At 39.0% G+C, this 8154-nt stretch overlaps 1 pseudogene; it reads right to left on the bottom strand.

The window, feature by feature from the left end:
* Positions 1-5991: 5991 nt before the first annotated feature.
* On the bottom strand, positions 5992-6831 carry LOC112862647 (proteasome assembly chaperone 2 pseudogene; annotated as a pseudogene).
* Between the last annotated feature and the right edge of the window lie 1323 nt (positions 6832-8154).

Genomic DNA, 8154 nt, shown 5'->3' with positions numbered 1-8154 from the left:
GTTACATTCTTAAGAGGAAGCTTGAGGGAGTTTGTTGTGGTCAGATGCTCCCAGCATTGTTTCAAAATACGTGTTTTTCCCCACCTAGGGACCTCAGGTCCTAACTTTTTCCTCTCTGCCTATTTTATCCTGTTTTTCCCTACCATGCTCTTTTATCCAAATCATGTAGTTGCCCCTTTCCTCCTTTTCATAAAAACTCCCTGTTTTCACCCCACAGGCAGGACACTCTTCTGGTTACTGTGGGAATCTGTGCTCCCCAAATTGCAGATCTTTAATCCCAAATAAACACTCTCTTGCCTCTCATTGTGGCTCTTGATTTTCTGGTTGACAGCTTCATAGATAAGAGCCATCTCTCTTCTCTGTCAGCCTCTGTTGATTCCTAGGGAATGTAACAGAACACCATCCTGCCAAAAATGTGATTCAAACAATGATGACATTTCACTGTGAAAGACAATCAGACCTAGTAAGGCAAACTGTTGATCAGAGCATTGAGTCTTAAGAAAAATCAGGCATTGACACTCACAAACCTCGAGTGGTCCTGTTGTTTTTTACAAAGAATAATAAGAGGGGTTCTTTTTTTTCTAATTAGTATACAGTGTTGATCCAAAACCCAACACTGTTTCCTAAGAAGGTTCTTTGCCAACATAAGGGGGAAAAATAATTTATAGAATAAATGGAATGAAAAGCACTCCTTCAACATCAGTGCTTAGTTTTCACTTCTTTTGGAAAGAGACAACCTATTCATATACATATTTTCACTCTGGAACCAAATCTCCTAACTAAGGTTAATTAAGCTAAGCAGGGTAACAATTACAAAGGAGTTATCATTATTGATGTGTGGCAGGAAGCGAGTTTCAATGCATCGTTTCCATCTGTCTCTGTTACTTAAGAGAAGACTCATTTATGCTTTTACACTAGAGAGTTGAATATATATATTTTTAATTTTTTTTATTTTGAGTTTATTTATTTTGAGAGAGACAGAAACAACGTGAGCGGGGGAAGGGCAGAGAGAGAGGGAAGGGCAGAGAGAGAGGGAGGCAGAGAATCGCAAGCAGGCTTGGCGCTGGCAGCACAGAGCCGGATGCGGGGCTCGGACCCATGCAACCGCGAGATCATGACCCGAGCCAAAACCAGGAGTCAGACACAAACGATTGAGCCACCCAGGCGCCCTGAATATATCTCATGTTTAAAAGAAACTTTGGTCCAAGAGGTTGGTTGAACAGACTTTTCCACTAAATTCTCATTGAAATGCTAAAGGAAAAAAAAATTAGGGAAATCAGAGAAAGATGACTTCTAGCGATGTCTAGAACACATGATATTGATGATTTTAACATGGTGAATGGCAAACCACCCAGCAGTTCACCAACCCACCTGGAGAGTCAATGGCCGGTTTTCAGAATGAAACACAATGAAGCTCCAAGGTGTAGAGAATGCAGACAAGGCTAGCCTGAAGCTAGGCAGGTGATGTAGGGTGTAGTAGGATTCTCACAGAGTCATGGCACTGAGGCTTTTCTTTCCAGGAAGCAACTTTATTCCTGCCAGCAAGGCTCAGTTGGGTTCATACCTGAGAACTGAGCCCCGAACGCCACGTGGGGTAGTTTTTTTTACACATTTTTTACTTCTTTGTCCCCCATATATGGTAACACACACAAACATGCGATCTGATTAAGTGGTCTCATGTTACAAGGTCATGAGGGATGTTGTCACATATGGCATAGCTAGGTTACCTTGAGGGGTTTTTGGTTGTTGTTCTTTTCTTTAGGGCAGGACCCTACCACAAGGGAAGAAGGGAAAAGGAGTTCTCAAGCTCACCCTACCCACATTGTAATGAAGTGCATAGATGCTGATATACAGTTCATGGGCTATCATTTCTATCTTGCATTTGGCCCAGAAAGTATATGAGTAAATGAAACCAATAGCAAATATTTACTTAAAGGAAGAAACAAAAGCAAAAAAACCCTAACTGTATACATTTAAACTGTGAAGAATACAATATAAACAAGATGCGATTACATCACTGCCTGCTGTTATTCAGCATTGTTTAGGAAGTTTTAGCCAAAGGAAGGAAGGAAGGAAGGAAGGAAGGAAGGAAGGAAGGAAGGAAGGAATTCAATAGGGTATAGATATGGAAAAGAAAGAATGAACTTTATGATTCTTTACAAATGATAAGACCAGTTACCTGGGAAGTCTAAGATTATAAAAGAACCATTAGCACAGATGAGGGAGTTTAAAATAGCCCCTCTTTCCTAGAATTAAAATAGAAAATTCAAGGCTTTCCTATATTTGAGGGGAAAAACCCCACAAACCCAAGGGAAAAAAACCCCAGAAAACTAAGCAAAAATGTAGCAGTGGTGAAAGAACAGATAAGTGGAAAAGAAAAAGATCAGAAATTGATCCAAAAATGTGAAACAATTCGGCATAGGATAAAAGTGGTGTTTCAAATCAGTTTGCTCTTTCAATAATATGTTGGACTAAATGACTAAAAATCACAGTAGATCACTATGTCAGCAACATTAATCATGTATCAATTCAAAAAAACAAATTTTTGATGATTCAGAGAATTTGGAAAATATATAATCCTAGAAATATTAGAATAAATACTGGTGAACAATTCTAAGTATAGAGACCCTTTGAAATTAATGTCACCAAAGATAGAAAACTATTATGATCTTGTCAAGATTCTTTTTTTATTAAAAAAAAAAGTGAAACTGGGGCACCTGGGTGGCTCAGTTGGATGAACATTGGACTCTTGATTTCAGCTCTGGTCATGAACCCAGCATTGTCGGATCGAGCCTGTGTCAGTCTGGGCTCCATACTGAGCATGGAGCCTGCTTAAGATTCTGTCTCTCCACCTGCCTCTCCTCTGCTGGCACATCCTCTCTCTCTCTCTCAAAAAAAAAAAAAAAAAAATAGTGAAACACGGCAGTAAAGTTGGAAAGTGATGTGGAAACCAATTGATATCCAGGATTTATTGACTGTTCTTAGCATGTCGAGGCTCTTTTTATTGCAAGTGAATTAAGAGTTCGGTGTTCTGCAGGTGATTCAAAGAAAGGGAGCAGTTCTAGAAAATGGTGCTGCTATATTGGTCCAGGGACCATGTACAGAAGCCTAGTAGAATATATTATTTAGGTACACAATGATTTCTGGTCGTTATGAAGATCATGCCAGATCTAGTTTGTCAGCTGTCAGAAGAAACTACCACACAAAAGGTATCTCCAGGAACTTGTGTTGTTCATAAATTTCTAAAAGTATGTTTCTATTTATTTATCTCTTGGATATTAATATGATTATGCATTCCCCAGAGGTCTGGCTTCATAAAGACAAAGGTGCTCCAGAGCTGGTTTAGCAGAGGATCGGAGAAACTTATTAGTTGTCTCTCATGGCATAGCAGTAAGGCTGAAGAAAACCTGTTAGAAACATAGTTATCCAACTTTCTTCTTCATGGCATGCATAGGAAGAGCCCAAGAGGAGACGGATGGTACATTACTGATAGAGTGTCATATAAAAGTGTATGTATAATGTCTATGCACTAACTGCGGAAGAGAGGGGAGATAGACTCCCATATTGAACAATCTGTTTCTTTATCACACACTAGGAGTCTAGAGGAATGTGTAAAACAATCCTCAGATTCAGGTTTGAAGCATACTTTCAACATCAATATATTTCACAAAGGATAGAGTATCTGAAGTGCTTTTCTACTCTGTACAAACCATGCCCGGTCCCAAAGGGTTTGTGACTTTGGGTCTTAAGGCTACTCAACATGGACGCTATCACTGTAATTATTACAGAATCAGAGAACCTCCTCTCTGGATCCACTGGCCTTAATTCCATATGTCCTTGATTCTTCTGCTTCCTCTGCACGCCTCTTCCCCTCAGCCTGCCCTGGTACAGACTGTCATGTGTTCCATTTTATCCATTTCCAAGGACCTAGAGTTATGAGTGGAGCAGTGGGGGAGAAAGTAGGGACCAAAAAGGACCTCTTTCTAGTAAAACTCCTGAGGGCTGTTATGCTAAAATTATCTCTGCCTCTATCTCTGATTTAAATTGTATTTCCTAAGGCTAACTTTTTATCCCAGATTAGTCCTACACTTGTTCCTAGAAAAAAGTTAGGTGTAAGAAAAATGGACCACAGCCTGTTGCAAAAGCCCTAATTGCAGGCTCTGGGAATGAGAAACACAATTTAGCTGATAGACTGGTCTCTTTATTGTACACAAGGAAGAATCTTTCACATCTTGGTAGAAGACAGAGTTAGAAAGGATTCCAGGAACTTAATGTGGAAGAAAAGACCCAGGTGAGAATAGGGTGGGATAGAAATGTTTGTGCCTGCAGGAATTACGGCAGATGTTTACAAAAGTATAGTTTCCAAGTTTTCCTGAAGGTGGAAGCCCTGTGGGCTTCCAATAGGAAACATAGTATTGAGGAAAATGTGGGAAATGGATGTGGAAAACAAGGCAGTTATGTGATGTTTCCCATTCAAAGAGCCACAGGGGATCTTTCATTAGTATCAGGACCCTCACCTAAAGGCACCCACCAGGAAAGTCTACTCATTTGGGATGGTCTTACACAGAGGTGACACCAAAACCACACTGCATGTAAGATGTGCATTAAGATGCATTAAGATGTAATAGAACACATCCTCTCCCTGCCCCAACTCCCTGCTTCAAATAATCCTACAGACACTCTCGGGAAAGAAGCCTATGTGGTTTCTATCATAAACCCAACTCAGCTAGAGCCCCAGGTCTCATCAGTATCGTCAATAGACCCAATCAATCTTTCCTTTCAAATATTGGTCTTCATGGGGAGGAGTCAGAGGCAGTTGTGTTTCTAAATCTTAAGCTCAGGTAAGAGACATGGCCAGGCACAGCTGACCCAGGCAAGGACAATTCCTTTGTAACAGAGTGTGGAGGAAAACCCCAACAGTATGGTAGACATGACCAGACACTCCTGAGCCCTTGAATACACCTGCTTAGCTCCTACACAGCCACAGCTGAACTGACTTGTCTCTAGTGTTCCTAAATAATTTCAGAACTGTTCCTGGTCACTGCCAAGAGCAGGCTAAATCATGTCTTGCCATGAAGTATTCATAAATAATGGTGCTCACTTCATTTTAGTGTGTAAGGATAGGGACCATTCCCAGAGGATGATCATGAATCTTACATCTTGCTTGGATACAGAAAAGCTCTCCAGTGTATTTTCCCCAATCAGAAGAATATGACCAAATGCCACTCTTTTGGGCTTTTGAAGATGTTGAACCCTGACTGAGTGTGTATGTATGAATATTGATTTCTGATAAATCTCAGATGATTTGTTGGTCACCTCCAAATTTCTGTTCAAGGAGGTAACAGGGTAGAAATGAAGATATTACAGGAGTGCTACTTTCTATATCTCAAGGAAATACTTTTAAAATTTTTATTAAGATGGTACATTTTTAGGGGCACCTGGTGGCTTGGTCAGTTGATGTCCAACTTTTGATTTTGGCTCAAGTCATGATCCTGGGGTCAAGGGATGGAGTCCCACATCAGATTCAGCATTGAACGTAGAGCCTGTGTAAGATTCTTTCTTTCTCTCTCTCTGTCTGTCTTTCTCTCTGTTTCTCTCTCCCTCTACCCTTCTTCTCCACTCACGCTCTCTCTCTCTCTAAAAAAAAGATGGTACATTTTTAAGCAACCACAAGGATACCAGGTGATTCTGCAATATTACAGATTTATTTAATAAAAGACATTATCATCCACACATTATATCAAGTCAAAAACATATTGGTCATACATGTATATATTTTCTATTTTAAGGCCCCCTCCTTTTTCTTACTTAGGAAATATTTAATTGTATAAAACTTACATTTGTTGTGTATAGGGGCATGGCAAAACAACCTTTTGTTAATCCATTTTCTTTGAGAGTTTCTGTGAGAAGTAAAGATTTACTTCCTAATGCGTCCTTAGAAAATATAACTTTCTATATAGTTGTGTAACTATGTGTTGTGTTGTGTTGATATTAAGTGTCTTGGGACATTAGGTATACAACTGAAAACAGATCAGAAAAGCTAGGGTGAAGACCACTTCCAAAGAGAAATCTCCATGAACTTGGCATTTTCCACCACAAGATAGACGCTGTAGGGTCATCACACTGTAAACGTGGTTTATGTGAAGCCATTCACTAAGATACTGAAGAATTAATGCATCTAGGATATTGTCTTCTTCTGAAACAAATTTCAACAGAACCGCATCTGGGATTTCTTTAAAACAACCTTCAGTATAGAGTATTTTTGTGATACTTCCTCCAGGAATATAGATACAAAACTCAAAATCATCTATTTCAGGAATGCATGGGCTTTTTTCCATTTCTTCCCAGTTAAGGGTCTCTATTTTATTTTGAACAGTTTTTTTGCACCAAAGATGTAAGCAGGTATCAGAAGGGAGTCTTGCCAATGTGAAATGTAGATCATTACAGTGATATGAATGACTGCTTGAAAGAACAATAACTTTGGCACAGTTACTACTTTTAACCCAGGAAAGCAGCTTTTTCACAGAATGGCTTTGATTTGTACTTAATAAAAATGGATCTTAACTGAAGAGCCACCAGCTTTTTTGAAGGCAATGAATATACTTCAGCATCTGTACTGAGTTCTATTGAATTTACTTCTGCAGTTGCATATGGACAGTTTCCAACCATCTGCCCAAGAGAAGTGGTGTAGAAGTAACCAATTTTACACATATGCAGCATAGAAATAATCCAATCGATTACAAGCTGGCCAACATTTCCAACAGGCACTTCTGGCATTAGGATGGTGAAACCCTAATCGGGGTTAGAGACCGATTCTCTACAGCAAAACATGGTCGCACTGAAGTGAGTGGAAGGGCTGATGGGGAGAAAGAGGGCGGCTCTGTCCCAAAGCCCCAGAACTTTAAAGCCCCTTTACAAAAAAACTCAACTTTCCTTGGACAAAAATGAGATTGATATTCAAAATGTCTCAACTTTTAAATGTTGCCACTCAATCAGTTGCATTCATTAGCTCTTAGTTTACCTGTGCCGGCATTTAATAGAGAAATTGATAATTAGACTACTTTGAACAAGCTAGTAGCACCTCTTTTTCACCTGTGGCAGGATAAAATTATATGTCCACATATCATAAATTATCATTATCTCAAGGAGAAAGAACATTACGTACAAGGCATTGGCTTTCTCATGTTTTCTTTTTCTCCCTACTAACAATATCAAGATTTGAAAGACCTCATCAAATAACTGGAAATGTATGAATATTAGATAGATTCCAGGCTTCTGGAGCATGGAGATAGATGTAAAAGCTCTGGGAAAATGTCTATGGCTCCAGGGACAAAGTTATTGATCACATATGTTATGAAATATTATTTCTGCAATATAAATGTAAGTTGCTACTAAAAATCATCCTATGGTGTTGAGCTAGATATAATGTTTAAAGATACTCAAATCATGGGAATGCAAGCTGGTGCAGCCACTCTGGAAAACAGTATGGAGGTTCCTCAAAAAACTAAAAATAGAACTACCCTATGACCCAGCAATTGCACTACTAGGCATTTATCCAAGGGATACAGGTGTGCTGTTTTGAAGGGACACATGCATCCCCATGTTTATAGTAGCACTATCAACAATAGCCAAAGTATGGAAAGAGCCCAAATGCCCATCGATGCATGAATGGATAAAGATGTGGTATATATATATATATATATATATATATATATATATATACACACACAATGGAGTATTACTCAGCCAATCAAAAAGAATGAAATCTTGCCGTTTGCAACTACATGGATGGAATTGGAGGGTATTGTGCTAAGTGAAATTAGTCAGTCAGAGAAAGACAAAAATCATATGACTTCCCTCATATGAGGACTTTAAGAGACAAAACAGATGAACATAAGGGAAGGGAAACAAAAATAATATAAAAACAGGGAGGGGGACAAAACAGAAGAGACTCACAAATATGGAGAACAAACTGAGCGTTACTGGAGGGGTTGTGGAAGGGCAGGTGAGCTAAATGGGTAAGGGGCACTAAGGAACCTACTCCTGAAATCATTGTTGCACTGTATGCTAACTAATTTGGATGTAAATTTAAAAAAATAAAAAATAAAATAAATAAATAAATAAAAATACTCAAATCAAACATTTTTTATACGA

This window comes from Puma concolor, chromosome B2, assembly GCF_028749965.1.
Source record: "Puma concolor isolate L17-30 chromosome B2, mPumCon1.1.hap2, whole genome shotgun sequence".
NCBI lineage: Eukaryota > Metazoa > Chordata > Mammalia > Carnivora > Felidae > Puma > Puma concolor.
The sequence above is the reverse complement of the archived record's forward strand: the minus strand, read 5'-3'. Positions and strand labels throughout refer to the sequence as shown.